Source organism: Denticeps clupeoides, chromosome 6 (assembly GCF_900700375.1).
Source record: "Denticeps clupeoides chromosome 6, fDenClu1.1, whole genome shotgun sequence".
Classification (NCBI taxonomy): Eukaryota; Metazoa; Chordata; class Actinopteri; order Clupeiformes; family Denticipitidae; genus Denticeps; species Denticeps clupeoides.
Genome location: NC_041712.1, coordinates 18,941,185 through 18,959,044, shown reverse-complemented (window position 1 = coordinate 18,959,044; position 17,860 = coordinate 18,941,185). Strand labels below are relative to the sequence as shown.

The window sequence follows — 17,860 nt, the reverse complement described above, 5'->3', positions numbered from 1 at the left end:
ATTACCAGTCAAATGTCCCTGCAGCAGCAGGACGGCGCTTCTCTGGTCAGACAGAGAGAACACGTCCTCGTCTATAGGCTGGCCATTCAGATACCAGCTGTAGGTTACGTTCCCCTCGTCTGAGAGGCAGGTGAGCCTGTGCTTGGACTGACACGAGTAGGACAGATGTGGTCGGGACACTGGTGTAGAAATGGAAACAAAAGAAATCCATATTCATAAGAGCACACGTGCTAAATTCTAACTTTTGATATGATGCCATGAGACAAATAACTTGTTTGTCTGTGTTTCTCGAAATTCCATAAATTGCTAAATTTTACCTTGAATCTCCAGGTAAAATGTGACTGTGCATTTTCTAACTCCTTCCTCAAATATCTGAACTTTGTAGTGTCCAGAATCATTGCTGTTTTTAATGTCAAGTTGCAAAGATCCATTTTTATATTCCCATTCAGATTGATAAATCTTTCCTTTTCCATTTTTAAGTTTAAAAATAGGAGTGTCATTCTTTGCCAAATACAAATCTTTCCCAATTATTGTTGTTAGGTTTACAAGAAGTAGTTTTCCCAAAATTCCATATATTTTGCTTCCATTAACTTTCCATGGTCCGCAGTCTGCAGCGCTGCCTGAGAATCACACAAGTAGGAGTTCATAAGAATATATTTCAAAATTCTTAAACAATAAAGTACTGTAAGAGAACTGACCTTTTAAAGTGCAAGTTGCTATCAGCAGAGCGAATAATGTTGCATACATGTTTCTGGAATCTATTGAACTGAAGCTGAAACAAATACAAAAAAATAACAGGAAGATGTCAGACGTGAAAATCAAGCATCTGCAACACATTCACTTCATATACAAAGCTGCAAAGTGTGAACTGTCACCACAGTTACGTGTCGGTAAACATCTTCTCAGACACCATTTGAATGTATTGTTCATTATTTGTGTATGTTATTTGATAGTTTCTTTTTGTGTATGACAGTCGACTGCCATTCCTCATTAATCAACTTTTGACTGCTACATAGTCTACAATTTGAGCTTTTTTTGCCTATTCTAAATCGCTGAATAAAGTATAACAGTAGTGCTCATTATGAGAAATTTAAGATTTTGAATAAATCACATTTCAAATAACTGACCTAATTCAGCAGCTTCTTAAACCTTCTTCTTCGCCCTCAAGGACTGGACAACTGCACACCACCTGAGCTTCAAATGCCTCTGTGCCTCTATATAACTCGCTCGTGTTGACCAGCGGGTGTCATGTCCGAGCTAAAGGCAGCTAGAGACTAGACCAGCAAGGTTGTTCTTTTCTTTGTCCGTTATTCCCTCCCACAGATTACGTCCTGGATCTCCTGGAGCAGCGAGAAGGATGAGAAGGTGCACGGGTAAGTGGGTTTTATTCAGGTTGGCATGAAGGCTCACGGTCTCTGTTCCTCCCACAAGAGATGTGGGGACAAGCCAAACTTGCTCCTTCCAGTATATAGGGTGCCACATCACATCGCTGCAAAGATTTTATGGTGAGCGATCAGATGCTGACACAATATTCTGGAGCTTGCATCTCATGGCGGTTGTGTGTACTTTGTTGCCCCAAGATTCATCTTTCTCTTGTAGCTTTAGCTTCTCTTACTCTCCTGTCCACTCATTCATTCCACTTCCGGGCAAGACTGCATTAATTCAGATGAACATCTATCTTTGTTATAGCTGTTGTGACAGTAACTATGTGGCCAGGAATAGTAAGTGTGTGCAGTGAAATGGCTTGAAGTGTCATCGTGACAGTTTGCTCTGGTCGGAGCAACAATGGTGAGCATCTTTTGCAGCATTTGGAGGATATTCCTTCTTATTCAGTCAAGTAGACCCAACAACATGTGAGCCAAATTGTTCACCTTATTGTTTCTTGGGTTGTCTCCACTGGAGTTTTGGGTTGCAAAGGATAGGGCACTGTTTTCAAACTGGACTTGTTCACCAAAGTCAAAGTGGCCAGCACCAGTACATGGATGTAGGTGGTTACCAGTACAATAAAAGATGAAAGTGAAGCGGTTTCAGTGCTGGGTCATTGAGTTCCCATACAGCTCGTCAACTTCGCAGCTCATCCGCTCAAGTTTCTTCTCATGTTCACAGAACAAAAGGCAAGCTTTACATGCCTCATTGTGGCTCTCTGCGATTGGGTTTACCAGTCTTGCAACATTCGTTCTTTGCACCAGACAAAAAAAGGGAATTACTGTTTTTGTCTGTGTGTAATTATTTCTGTAACTTGGAAAACGATCTTTTAGCGATTTTTTTTTTCATTGACGCCACTACTTTCTTATCCTGGATGATGTCAACCCACTGCCCATCAACACGTCAAAGGTGCAGAAATCATTAAAAATGGTGTTCCTTTCCTGTTGTGTGTATATACAGTACAGGCCAAATGTCTGGACACACCTTCTCATTCAATCTGTTTTCTTTATTTTCATGACCATTTACATTGGTAGATTCTCACTGAAGGCATCAAAACTATGAATGAACATGTGGAGTTATGTATTTAACAAAAAGACCTGGCCTCCACAGTCACCGGACCTGAACCCAGCCGAGATGGTTTGGGGTGAGCTGGACCACAGAGTGAAGGCAAAGGGGCCAACAAGTGCTAAACACCTCTGGGATCCTTCAAGACTGTTGGAAAAGCATTTCAGGTGACGGCCTGTTGAAGCTCATCGAGAGAATGCCAAGAGTGTGCAAAGCAGAAATCAGAGCAAAGGGTGGATATTTTGAAGAAACTAGAATATAAAACACTTTTTTTTTGTTAAGTCCATAACTCCACGTGTGTTAATTCATAGTTTTGATGCCTTCAGTGAGAATCTACCGACGTAAATGGTCATGAAAATATAGAAAACACATTGAATGAGAAGGTGTCTCCAAACTTTTGGGCTGTACTGTAAGTAAATCCTGAAGGCACCTTTGATGTTACACAAGCAAACAAGCAGCCATGTATTTTTTTTATGCTAAATAAGAGTTGCCCTCTTGATTCGGTGCACATATTAAATTTGTTAGGTGGCGTAAAGGGCACCGATGACAATGCTGATCTTCTCTAGGTGCTAGAAGACACTCTCACCACACTCAACAGACCTACAACAGATTGACTGCAAGCACCAGTGTGAACAACTAACCACACACCTCAAAGCAATGTTTGCATGTCTTCTGGAACCTGAACAGATTTCACCCACACACCATAGAGTTAAGTCGAGTTTTATTCATCAAACAGATGTAAACATAACCTGAGCAATTCCTCATATTCTCAGAGGGACCAGAAGGGAATGTACAACCATTTAGGAACGTGCAGTAAGACATCAACTGAAGCTGGAATTCATGAATTCACCAGGGAATTCAACAGAGAATGAATAAAACTTCTTCTGATAAACTCTCACTGTTTCAGGTCATGTGCAAAACATTTCTATTTCCATTTCTCTAGATTCATTCTTGAGATTTCTATTTACTTTACTCTCTCACTACCTCACACTATGCTGCTATGTTATATAATTTCGTATCACTACCACTACCATTATTGTCATAGGGTTAGTATACCACATACACTCATTGCTGCTACTTGTCTGCCTACTTTGTCTCCACCTGCACTATTTTATGGGTCAGCGCACAATGTCCATTGTGTGTTGTTCCATTTGCACTATATCTTTTGGCACACTGTGAATCTCCAATGCTTCGCAATCTTGTCTCTCTGTGTATTTGTATATAGTGAGATGACAATAAAGTGGACTTTGACTTTGAAAGAGAAGTGCACAATTTTGTAATGGTAAAATAAACATTTAAAAAGCAAAACAGGAAAGACAGTTGCATAGATTTCTGCAATAATGTCAAACAATAATTATTGACAAATGAGCCCATATTTTAATGACTTGCTGCTCCTTCCAGAGTCTTGACTCATGATAAACTATGATTCAAAGAAAATATAGAAGTGTCAGTACTTTCAGCCATACAGCTGATAAAAACTGCATGTATATTGTATATTACCAGAAAATATGTATTGTCAAAAAAAATTGAAAGCATCAATAGGATTTCCTTACATAAATTTTAAAATTGCAAATGCTTCCACATTCATCCTTTCATTCATTCTCCATGCTGTCTACTTCTGTCTCTTCAACACTCATGTCATTAGAGGAGGATATTTTTTTGTTGGACTCTGACATGTTATTCATTTTCTCCAGCAGTTTCATTTTCTTTCTGGCCTTAATGTTCACATTGGCATAAACAACAGGCTCACTCACCACATCTGAAAAAGAAGACAAAAAATCTAAGTAAAACTGCTCATGAAGATGATGAAAATGTCTTTCATTTACTGACCCGTAGGCCCTTTTGCAGTGTCGTTCGTAGCCTCTTTGACTTGACTGTAATCAACAATGTAATCCTTTCTATTAACGTTTTTGTTTCGGGGTTTGATATTCAAATCAGCATAAAATACAGAATCACCTGTAAAATGATAAATAAATGTGAGTTAAAAAAAATATACATTTTACGGTTAAAAACCAAGACATTCAGATGCTGAACATGATCACCATCATGACACCTTTCACAATGCAGCTTTACTCACCTTGAGCTGCCATGTTACGCTTTTTAATTCTGCTTTTGCTAAAGAGGCTGCATAATACAAAAAACAGGACAAAAAGCACAAAGAGTCCAATGGTCAGGGCCAAAGGGGTTGTGCCCACTGGAAAAAGAAAGAATAAAACCTTGAATGAAAAAGACTTTACTGTGCACACCTCAGTCTGAATCCTCCAAGCCTGTACTTTTACATCAATATTGATCATATACACATATAAAAGTATAAAACAAACCTGCAGCCACTGCAGACTATATGTGAAAACGGCTTATACTGTATATACTCCCCAGAGTCAACTCACGTCACTTGTCCTCACCTGAGCAGTCGGGGATCTGGGAAGTGGCACAACTGCTGCTCACTTCATTGGAGATGCAGCAGGACAGATTACCAGTCAAATGTCCCTGCAGCAGCAGGACAGCGTTTCTCTGGTCAGACAGAGAGGACACGTCCTCGTCTATAGGCTGGCCATTCAGATACCAGCTGTAGGTTACATTCCCCTCGTCTGAGAGGCAGGTGGGCCTGTGCTTGGACTGACATGAGTAGGTCAGATTTGGTTGGGACACTGAAGCTGGTGTAGAAATGGAAACAATAATTACTACAAATTACTTACTTAACTTCTAAACTACTAATTACTTGCAAAAATGAAGTCAAATGTATAGTCAAGACACACATTGGCCATTTTACAAAGAATGGTTGGTCTCACACATTCTATAAATTGATAAATGTTACCTTGAATCTCCAGGTAAAATGTGGCTGTGCATTTTCTAACTCCTTCCTCAAACAACTGAACGTTGTAGTATCCAGAATCATTTCTGTTTTTAATGTAGAGCCATAAAGATCCATTTTCATATTCCCATTCCTGTTCCGGTAGAAAGGCCCTCACGTCTCCATTTGCAAGGTTTAAAACAGCCGTGTCATTCTTTGTCAGTCTCAACTCTTTCCCTCTTATAATGGTTGTTAGATTGAAAAGAATAGTTTTTCCCAACTTTCCATATATTTTGCTTCCATTAACTTTCCAGGGTCCACAGTCTGCAGTGCTGCCTGAGAATTGAAGAGGTGTTGATTTATAAGCATATCATTCCAAAATCTTAAATAATGAAATACTATAACCCAGTAAAAGACATACTTTTTAATGTGTATGTTGCCATCAGCAAAGTCAATAACACGGCATACATGCTTCTGGTTTCTGTTCAATTCAAACTCAAAAAGGCAGAAAAATAATTGCAATAATTATTCTTTACCAGTACCGGCAACCTTCCGCTGAAGTCTGAATAAAATGAGATAAGATAAGATACACACATTTACAAGTGTGAACAATTAAGTGTCAGCAAACGGTTTGGCTGTATGAAGTGAAGAAATGAGCTATAACATGTTGCAGTTGCACAAATAAAGACTTACTATTTGCAGGTCTGTTATCATTCGTAATTATAGTGTAATTATATAATATAATTACTGTTGTCACATGTGCTAGCTCCTAAAAACTTTAAATCTTTATCTTTACTTTTCTTTTTATGTATACATGTTTTTGCATACACTGGCTGACTGATTATAATTTCTTATTCATCAATAATTTACTGCTTTGTTAATATTATATACGAAATATAAATAAATAAATAAATAAATAATAAAACTACTTACTCAATGTTAATGTTCCTATACCTTCTTGTTCACCTTCAAGGACTGGACAACTGCACACCGCCTGAACTTCAAACGCTTCTGCATTTCCGATACGTGGCATCGTACAGTTTCTTCTTGATCCTTTGACACATGCAACACACAGTTCAGTTAGGACTATCATGTTTATCAGAGCAAGTCTTACATTATTAAGCAGATGCTGATAGATTTTAATTGTTCATATCTGTTTTGTGGCAAAAACGTAAAATCATTTAAAGGATGTTTACACATCTTATCTGAACAGGATAAGGAGGTTTTCAGGATAAACGAATGACTTAGTATGTACTGGTTGAGGTGAGGGTGTGGTCTTTTGTAGCATTTGGAGGATTTCTGTGCTTATTGAATTAAGTAGACCCAACAATCTGAGTGCCAAATTACTTTTTTTTGCTTGGGTTGTCTCCACTGGACCCTCATCATAAAGAGACAGAATGAGCTGGTGGTTCGAGAACTATTTTCAAACTGAGTCTAAGTACAATGCTACATGCAAGGCGAGGGCCTGTTTGTTAGTGTAAGGTCAATGACTTCCTCAGAGTTTACTGAAATAGGCCAAGCAAGAAAGTGTGGAGGGTAGTACTTTTGTGGGAAAACGGCCATCGTCAAGCATGAGCAACTAATCACACACCTCAAAGTAGTACTTGCATTTCTTCCTTCAACAGTCAGCACCTAGAAGGTACTGTGATGGTTGAGTCAAGTTGAGTTTTTTTTTTTTATCCAATTCAGCTTATTTATCTTTATTTAGCTTTACACACAACCCTGGGCGAAATGGTGAAGTGAGAAGGTGCCAGATCATTTAGAGCATGGCAGGTAGTAGCTGTTAAACAAGAGTGAGATGACAGCTGATGACTTCCTGGAACATTTTGTTTGGTCAGACGGAAGGTGATAGAACTCGAGAGAACAACCAAGAAAACCAGAGACAGAAGTTAGGAAGTGAAACCAATAACAGAGGTCAGTGTCTGTCTTTAGACAAGGCGTAAAAGGAAAAATATATTTTTTAAATCATAATCCTTTCACACAAAGACAGCTGACATTCTTTTCATTGTTCATATGAGGATATGCTGTGCACGTTATGAGCATGTTGCACAGCACATACTTGAGTAGTCGGCATGTGGCCAGTTTTATTGGTTCTTTAATTAGTGCAACTGTTTAAAACTGAATAAAATAATTGTAAAGCGTTTACTAATAATGAAGGAATCTCTTAAACAGACAGCCCTGCATTAGTGAGCACAGCATCACTAATCAGCATATTTATGCAGATATTAGATTCATTACAATCATTACTATCATTTTGAGCTGGCAGTCATTAATAACATGAAAAAGCCTGAACAGGATTTCTGACCAATTCAATGTTGTTTTAAATGACAAAGAAACAATAGGAATAAAATTTGTTTAACTATATTGACTGCACCTAAACATTTGTATTCTTACATAAGAAAATATTTTTATTTGCTTGTAGCTGTCACCATTCAGTAAGACAAAGTGGAAAATTCCTGCATCACTATGAACAAATTTTTAGGATGATTCATTTACATTTACAGCATTTATCAGACGCCCTTATCCAGAGCGACTTACAATCAGTAGTTACAGGGACAGTCCCCCCCTGGAGACACTTAGGGTTAAGTGTCTTGCTCAGGGACACAATGGTAGTAAGTGGGATTTGAACCTGGGTTTTCTGGTTCATAGGCGAGTGTGTTATCTACTAGGCCACTACCACCCGCATCAATCTCTGAAGCTGAATGTATCATTCTTCCACTTCAAATCACATTTTGGCCAGTGCATTATCCATTGAAAGTTTCTGTCAGATTGCATTGTGGTTTCATTCTACGTATTTTATTTGTACAACCTGGCCATTTTATTGACAGTTCTCAATTGCTGCAATTAATTGCTCTGAAAAATAAATGAACACAACGACCACAGCTGCTTTTGGTTTACTTCCTGTACGGGGTCTGATGTATGACAGGGATGCCACAACCAAAAAAAAAAAGGTTTTCTTTCCGACACAACCAGACGGAAGAATTAAAATGCACTCAGTACCGCATTACAAAATTTTATTTACTGTTAAAGTCTGATTAAAAAAATAGATGCTGAATAAAGACACGTAATTGTTCTTGGCTTCAGGATAAGTTTTAGTGAACATTGTACATTTTTATGCTTATTTATGCTGAAGTAAAGATGAAGATGATGATGAACAGAACATTTAGGAGTGGTGGTAATTGACGAGTATGTAGTCCTTTTTCTCTGAGGCCTTGTATCTGGGTTTGAACTTCAATTTGGCATAAAAAACAGACGTCTCACTAGAGTCACCTGAGAAAAAAAAGACACAGATATGTTTCCTCAGACACATTAGCAAAGTCTCACGCTATGGCAAAATGCTAGGCTACAGGAATTAATAAATCCTGTAGATTTTCTTTGTTTATGGTTAAACTAAAACATTCAATTCACAATGATGTCATCTGAAGAAGGCCAAGACCATGACATGCAAAGCACTCATTTTTATTTGATATACAGCTTTACTCACCTTGAACTGCATTGAAGAGACTCCATAATAAAAACATTAACACAAAAAGCACATATGTGCCAGTGTACAGGGGCAAAAGGGTTTTGTCTATTGATAAAAGAATGAAAAGACAGTGTTATTGTGGACACTTCCATCTGAATCCCCCAAGGCTGCACTTTTTGTATATTCTCAACATAAACCTACAGTGGTTAGGCAATAACGGAAGCTGGTTTAACATATCACTCAATGAAACAATGAAAGTGAAAGGATTCATTGTCATTATGATGCACAGCAAGCAAGTACAAACGAGCCACCATGGTGCCACTGAGGTGCCACTGAGCAAAGCACCGTCCCCACACACTGCTTACTAAGGGTGATGGTTAAAAGCAGAGGACACATTTCGTTGTGTGCACCGTGTGCTGTGCTGCGGTTTATCATAATGACAATCACTTCACTCTCACTTACATGGTGACACAACGAAATGTGTCCTCTTTTTTTAACCATCACCCTTGGTGAGCAGTGGGCATCCATGGCAGGCTCCGGGGGACCAGTGTGTGGGGACGGTGCTTTACTCAGTGGCACCTCAGTGGCACCTTGGCGGTTGAAACTGCCAGCCTTCTGATTACAGGTGTGCTTCCTTCCCCTGCCTGGATGCGTAAACGTCCTTGTCCTCACCTGAGCAGTCGGGGATCTGGGAAGTGGCACAACTGCTGCTCACTTCATTGGAGATGCAGCAGGACAGATTACCAGTCAAATGTCCCTGCAGCAGCAGGATTGCGTTTGTCTGGTCAGACAGAGAGGACACGTACTCGTCTATAGGCTGGCCATTCAGATACCAGCTGTAGGTTACATTCCCCTCGTCTGAGAGGCAGGTGGGCCTGTGCTTGGACTGACATGAGTAGGACAGATTTGGTTGGGACACTGAAGCTGGTGTAGAAATGGAAACAATAATTACTACAAATTACTTACTTAACTTCTAAACTACTAAATACTTGCAAAAATGAAGTCAAATGTATAGTCAAGACACACATTGGCCATTTTACAAAGAATGGTTGGTCTCACACATTCTATAAATTGATAAATGTTACCTTGAATCTCCAGGTAAAATGTGGCTGTGCATTTTCTAACTCCTTCCTCAAATAACTGAACGTTGTAGTATCCAGAATCATTTCTGTTTTTAATGTAGAGCCATAAAGATCCATTTTCATATTCCCATTCCTGTTCCGGTAGAAAGGCCCTCACGTCTCCATTTGCAAGGTTTAAAACAGCCGTGTCATTCTTTGTCAGTCTCAACTCTTTCCCTCTTATAATGGTTGTAAGACTGAAAAAAATTGGTTTTCCCAACTTTCCATATATTTTGCTTCCATTAACTTTCCAGGGTCCACAATCTGCTGTGCTGCCTGAGAATCGAAGGGGTGTTGATTTATAAGCATATCATTCCAAAATCTTAAATAATGAAATACTATAACCCAGTAAAAGACATACTTTTTAATGTGTATGTTGCCATCAGCAAAGTCAATAACATGGCATACATGCTTCTGGTTTCTGTTCAATTCAAACTCAAAAAGGCAGAAAAATAATTGCAATAATTATTCTATACCAGTACCGGCAACCTTCCGCTGAAGTCTGTATAAAATAAGATAAGATAAGATACACACATTTACAAGTGTGAACAATTAAGTGTCAGAAAAGGGTTTGGATCTATGAAGTGAAGAAATGAGCTATAATATGTTGCAGTTGCACAAATAAAAGACTTACTATGTGCAGGTCTGTTATCATTTGTAATTATAGTGTAATTATATGACATAATTACTGTTGCCACATGTGCTAGCTCCTAAAAACTTTAAAGCTTTATCTTTACTTTTTTTTATGCATACGTGTTTTTGCATACACTGGCTGACTGATTATAGTTTCATATTAATCAATAATTTACTGCTATGTGTTGTTAATATTATATACGAAATATAAATAAATAAATAATAAAACTACTTACCCAATGTTATACCTTCTTGTTCACCTTCAAGGACTGGACAACTGCACACCGCCTGAGCTTCAAACGCCTCTGCATTTCCGATACGTGGCATCGTACAATTTCTTCATGATTCTTTGAGACACGCAACACACAGTTCAATTAGAACTATCGTTGTGTTTATCAGAGCAAGTCTTACAGTAGAACACATCATTAAGCAGATGCTGAAAGATTTAGATTTTTCATATCTGTTTTGTGACATACATTCTCATATAACGTAAAATCATCAAAGGATGTTTACACATCTTCTCTGAACAGGATAAGGAGGTTTTCAGGATAAGCGAAATGACTGAGTATGTACTGGTTGAGGTGAGGGTGTGGTCTTTTGTAGCATTTGGAGGATTTCTGTGCTTATTGAATTAAGTAGACCCAACAATCTGAGTGCCGAATTACTTATAACCTTTTTATTGCTTGGGTTGTCTCCACTGGACCCTCATCATAAAGAGACAGAATGAGCTGGTGGGTCGAGAACTATTTTCAAACTGAGTCTAAGTACAATGCTACATGCAAGGTGAGGGCCTGTTTGTTAGTGTAAGGTCAATGACTTCCTCAGAGTTTACTGAAATAGGCCAAGCAAGAAAGAACAACTTACTACTTATCTGTCCCTAGAAACTAGCCTTTTTCCTGGTATGTAATTAGTTCTGTCACACAGAACAGGTTGCCACACAGAACAGGTTGCCAGAACAGAGGCACATCACTCACACCTATGGACAAATCAGAGCGGGCAATTCACCTAGTGCACATGCCTTTGGAGAATCTGGAGGACACCCACGCCAACTCCCTAGGATGCATTTAACCATCAAGGCAGTTGGATAAATAGTGCATTTAGAGTGAAAACGCAGCTATGCATCAGTCATCCGCCGACATTTGGTGCAAAATGAACTTTGCTGTCTAGTGTGGAGGGTAGTACTTTTGTGGTAAAACGGAAATCGTCAAGAATGAGTGTGAACAACTAATCACACACCTCAAAGTAGTACTTGCATTTCTTCCTTCAACAGTCAGCACCTAGAAGGTACTGTGATGGTTGAGTCAAGTTGAGTTTTTTTTTTTTATCCAATTCAGCTTATTTATTTTTTATTTAGCTTTACACACAACCCTGGGCGAAATGGTGAAGTGAGAAGGTGCCAGATCATTTAGAGCATGGCAGGTAGTAGCTGTTAAACAAGAGTGAGATGACGGCTGATGACTTCCTGGAACATTTTGTTTGGTCAGACGGAAGGTCGAGAGAACAACCAAGAAAACCAGAGACAGAAGTTAGGAAGTGAAACCAATAACAGAGGTCAGTGTCTGTCTTTAGACAAGGCGTAAAAGGAAAAATATATTTTTTAAATCATAATCCTTTCACACAAAGACAGCTGACATTCTTTTCATTGTTCATATGAGATATGCTGTGCACGTTATGAGCATGTTGTAGAGCACATACTCGGGTAGTCGGCATGTTGCCATTTTATTGGTTCTTTAATTAGTGCAACTGTTTTAAACTGTATAAAATAATTGTAAAGCGTTTACTAATAATAAATGAATCTCTTAAACAGAGAGCTCTGCATTAGTCAGCACAGCATTCTATTGCATATTTATGCAGATATTAGATTCATTACAATCATTACTATCATTTTGAGCTGGCAGTCATTAACAACACGAAAAAGCCTGAACAGGATTTCTGAACAATTCAATGTTATTTTAAATGACAAAGAAACAATTGGAATAAGAACTTTTTAAAAATAGGCCTAACTATATTGACTGCACCTAAATATTTGTATTCATACATAAGAAAATATTTTTATTTGCTTGTAGCTGTCACCATTCAGTAAGACAAAGTGGAAAATTCCTGCATCACTATGAACCAATTTTTTAGGATGCATCATTTACATTTACATTTACAGCATTTATCAGACGCCCTTATCCAGAGCGACTTACAATCAGTAGTTACAGGGACAGTCCCCCCCTGGAGCAACTTAGGGTTAAGTGTCTTGCTCAGGGACACGATGGAGTAAGCGGCATTTGAACCTGGCTCTTCCGGTTCATAGGCGAGTGTGTTATCCAATAGGCCACTACCACCCGCATCAATCTCTGAAGCTGACTGTATAATTCTTCCACTTCAAATCACATTTTGGCCAGTGCATTATCCATTGAAAGTTTCTGTCAGATTGCATTGTGGTTTCATTCTACGTATTTTATTTGTACAACCTGGCCATTTTATTGACAGTTCTCAATTGCTGCAATTAATTGCTCTGAAAAATAAATGAACGCAACGACCACAGCTGCTTTTGGTTTACTTCCTGTAAGGGGTCTGATGTATGACAGGTATGCCACAACCAAAAAAACTTGCTGTGTGTTCATGGTGTTTCATGTTTTTCTTTTCGACACAACCAGATGGAAGATTGTAAATGCACTCAGTACCGCATCACAAAATTTTATTTACTGTTAAAGTCTGATTAAAAAAATAGATGCTGAATAAAGACACGTAATTGTTCTTGGCTCCAGGATAAGTTTTAGTGAACATTGTACATTTTTATGCTTATTTATGCTGAAGTAAAGATGAAGATGATGATGAACAGAACATTTAGGAGTGGTGGTAATTGACGAGTATGTAGTCCTTTTTCTCTGAGGCCTTGTATCTGGGTTTGAACTTCAATTTGGCATAAAAAACAGACGTCTCACTAGAGTCACCTGAGAAAAAAAAGACACAGATATGTTTCCTCAGACACATTAGCAAAATCTCACGCTATGGCAAAATGCTAGGCTACAGGAATTAATAAATCCTGTAGATTTTCTTTGTTTATGGTTAAACTAAAATATTCAATTCACAATGATGTCATCTGAAGAAGGCCAAGACCATGACATGCAAAGCACTCATTTTTATTTGATATACAGCTTTACTCACCTTGAACTGCATTGAAGAGACTCCATAATAAAAACATTAACACAAAAAGCACATATGTGCCAGTGTACAGGGGCAAAAGGGTTTTGTCTACTGATAAAAGAATGAAAAGACGGTGTTATTGTGGACACTTCCATCTGAATCCCCCAAGTCTGCACTTTTTGTATATCCTCAACATAAACCTACAGTGGTTAGGCAATAACGGAAGCTGGTTCATATCACAATGAAAGTGAAAGAGAACTTATTGTCATTATGATGCACAGAAAGCAAGTACAGGGCAGTGGTGGCCAAGTACCCACTCATCTGAAAGGCATGTGAACCTGTGCTTGGACTGACATGAGTAGGACAGATGTGGTCGGGACACTGAAGCCAGTGTAGAAATAGAAACAGAAATTATTATTAATGAGACTTAAAGGCAATTGTTTAAAAAAACAGAACAACACATGCATTACAGTGCAGGACAATATTCTACATTTTAATGTGATGGACAAATGGAAAGACATTATTATTTATTATTTTTACTAAGAATGGGTGGTTTCATGCATTCCATAAATTGGTGAATGTTACCTTGAATTTCCAGATGAAATGTGACTGTGCATTTTGCCCTTCCTCCTTCCTCAAATATCTGAACTGTGTATTTTCCTGAATCATTTTTGCCTTTAATGTCAAGCCGCAAATATCCATTTTGATATTCCCATTTCTGTTCAGGTAGAAATGCCCTCACGTCTCCATTTACAAGGTTTAAAACAGCCATGTCGTCCTTTGTCAGTGTCAACTCTTTCCCAGCTATTGTTGTTAGATTTAAAAAAATTGGTTTTCCCAGATTTCCATAAATTTTACTTCTGCAAAATTTCCAGGGTCCGCAGTCTGCATTGCAGGGATGTTAATAATAGCAAAAGCCTTAATAAGAAAGTAACGGTAACTTTACTGTATAAATATACCTTTTAACGTGCAGGTTGCCATCAGCAGGGTGAATAATATGGGGTACATGTTCTGAGCGGTTTACAATCAATAGTAACAGGGACAGTCCCCCTGGAGACACTCAGGATTAAGTGTCTTGCTCAAGTACACAATGTTAGTAAGTGGGGTTTGAACCTTTGACTTTGTGGTCTTCTGATTTATGTGTTACCCACTAGACCAAAATTCAGCCAACGTATGTGTAAATGGTAATCCCTTTGTCCTCTTCAGTTATGCAGTTTAGGAAAACCAAATCATTTCATATATCGCTCTGTAGGGGTGGAGGATGTAAAGAATTGTGTCACACTTCTGGGTGTGAAGTGGAAGGATGCGCAGAAGCAGATGCGGTATTTATTTAAACACAAAATAAACCAGGCATGGTGAACATAAAACATTTCGGTGTGTGCCAAGGAGAACCGGAAGATGGCAGGTTTCTGGTGATGAATTTCATTCAAAGAGGGGGCGAGTGGGTCACCTCACTTTTATACTCGCCGCCACCTGCTTCCATTTCCTCTTCCGGGTCATTGTGTCCCCGTTGTCCACATCAATGCTGCAGCAACTCCTGGTAACTTCATGCAATCTTTTAATGGGTCCTTGTGCCTCATTGGAGTCAGCTGGGAGGGATCAGAACCCATTAATAAGGTGAAATGTGAAAGTGATTGGTTTTGTCATTGTGATACACACAGCACAGCACATGGTAAACACAATCAAATGTGTCGTCTGCATGTAACCTATCACCATTTTGTAAGCAGCTATGGAAGGTCAAGGGGACATCAGTTGCCTTCTGGTTATGAGTCCACTTCCTTACCCACTAGGCCACCACTGCTTATCTGGAGATTACTCCAGTTATAGAGTCACACCACGCTCATACTTTTCTATTGAATAAAATAATCTTAAATTTCTTTGTCTCAAAAATGTCCACTTGGCATATCCGCAAGGGAAAAAAAAGACTGATATGTCCATAAAAAAATAACAAAGGTCCCCAAGATATAAAGTAAATAGAAAATAAACAAATGTAAATGCGTTGAGTAACATACAAATTAAATGCATTACATTTATGGCTTTTAAGATGAATGCTGGACACAATGGCCCAGCGAAGGCCTGGAACCTCTAGCTGATTAGTGAAAGTTTGGTCAGCAAATTTTCATTGATTGATTGGGTGTTTCTTCAGGATCTTTATCATGACAAATGGTCAGAGCGGATGCAGGTGTGCACAAAATGCACAAATTAACATTGTTGTGTAGTGTGCAGTGATTCTGAAACAATGTCACCCATTAGGATGGAGAAGGGACCCCTGCTTTCAGAAGATACTCAAAGATACTCTCACCACAGATCAACTGAAAGCATCAGCGTGAAGAATCTAACCATAAACCTCAAAGTCCTACTTGTATGTCTTCTTTCAACTGTGAAAAGATGTCAACAAGCAGAACATTAATCAATGAATGACCTCTTGTCATTGCCGTTTATCAGTTACAGTGCTAGACCGTTCAGGACAGGGAAACAAGGAGCTCTAGAATGAGAGAGAGACACAGCTGGTGGTTTTCTGGGCCATTTTATTTAGTCAGGCAGAAGGTGACAGACTTTTATAGCAGTTAGGAAGTGAAAGCAATTACGGAGGTCAGATGTCTGAGAAGTCTGTTTCCAGAAAACGTTTAAAAGGAAACATTCACATTCAACAGCTGCCGTACTTTTCACTTTTCGAGCATATGAGGTTAAGTTGAGCTGTGGAATAATAACAACTGAGCACTGCTCTCAGGATGTAAACTAGTTTTGTAGCCTTGAGATGGATGATAGCCCAGGTTGCTCTGAGTGTTAAATATGAGGGCTGCAGGTTATATTTTTAATTAATTAAATGTGTCATATTGAAACATAATTTATAATTTATTTTATTGGGCAAGTCATGAATTCTTTCTATTCGTAAGTCTAGTGGGCAGGACTAACGCTGATCCTGTGTTACATTGGTGTAAATTGGGTGCCTGAAAAGAGAAAAAAGATCAAGCTACATCTGCACTAATGGCCCTTCAATAGGGTCTGGCTTCTTCTACTGCCCTTCAGTAGGGTCTGTTCTCTTCTTCTTCACAGGCTTGGAGTGTGCTGTACTCAACAAATCTCACGTCTTCCTCATGCTTCACGGGTTTCTTGCCGGGATTGAAGATCACATCTCTGTATACTGGGCAATCCTCGGAGTTGCCTGAAAAGGGAAAAAAATATGCGTATTTCATGTACTTTGTTGAACGTTTCTAGCTCTTCAGTATTTTTTCAATGAACTGGTCATGTTCATTGATTGTGTGCATTGCCCACACCACTGTAAGACATTTTCTGGTATTTGTAACACATCGAATGATACTGACTCTTAACTGAATTTTCTGTGGATTCTGTAGATTTTTTCTTTTTCTTATGAAAATACCAAAACACCAACACAACAGAAAGCAGAGGCAGCAGACTCATTGTCACAAGCAAAACCGGCATTCCTGTGGAAGACAGAGTAGAACAAAATAAAGGACTTGGCCTGAACGAACTGATGAACAGATGAATTTAAATATTACAATTTGAACTCCATTTACCTGAACAAACCGGCAGTTGCAGGGAGCGGCTGGTGTTGCCGACATGATTGTGAACGGTGCAGGTGATGGTGCCAGACATGCCTCCTGTCAGTATGACTCCATCTCTCCGCTGGGTTAAATAATTCGGGCGGTTCCCATCCAGACTGCGTCCATTTAGGGACCAGCTGTAGATTGCGTTTGCCTCCTGAGAGTCACAGTAAACCATGGTCTGGGACCAACACGTCCCAGTGACATAAAGGTGCGGAGGGGACACTACAGTTGGGAGGAGGACAGACGAAGACATTCGGAGTAAGATAGAGCTTGAAATTGCACATCATCTGGGAATGCTGTATGGAATATGCAAGAAATTTTAATGAGTTAAAGGTCACCTTGAATCACCAGACGAAGCGTGTAGGTACATACTTTTGCTCCATGATGAAAAAATTCAAATCTATATAGTCCAGAATCATTTTTTTCTGTGATGTTAAATCTCAAAGCTCCATTTGAATCTACTGTTAAATTATCTATGTATGATATATGGCCATCAGTTTTTAATTTAAAAACAAGCATGTCCATGTTTTTCGTCATTCTCATTTCCATTGTGCTGTTTATTACCAGCAGTAATAGGGATTCTCCCAAATTGACGTATTTTGTATCTTCTGATTTCCAAATTAAATCACAGTCCACAATGCCACCTAAAAAAAAA

At 38.8% G+C, this 17,860-nt stretch overlaps 1 long non-coding RNA gene across 1 annotated transcript; it reads right to left on the bottom strand.

The window, feature by feature from the left end:
* Positions 1 to 446: 446 nt before the first annotated feature.
* Positions 447 to 1,179, bottom strand: LOC114791830 (uncharacterized). Its single transcript, XR_003750048.1, has 3 exons — positions 1,128 to 1,179; positions 699 to 772; positions 447 to 620 (listed from the first exon to the last, which is right to left on the bottom strand). It is a non-coding gene; the product is annotated as an uncharacterized LOC114791830 (long non-coding RNA).
* Positions 1,180 to 17,860: the final 16,681 nt, after the last annotated feature.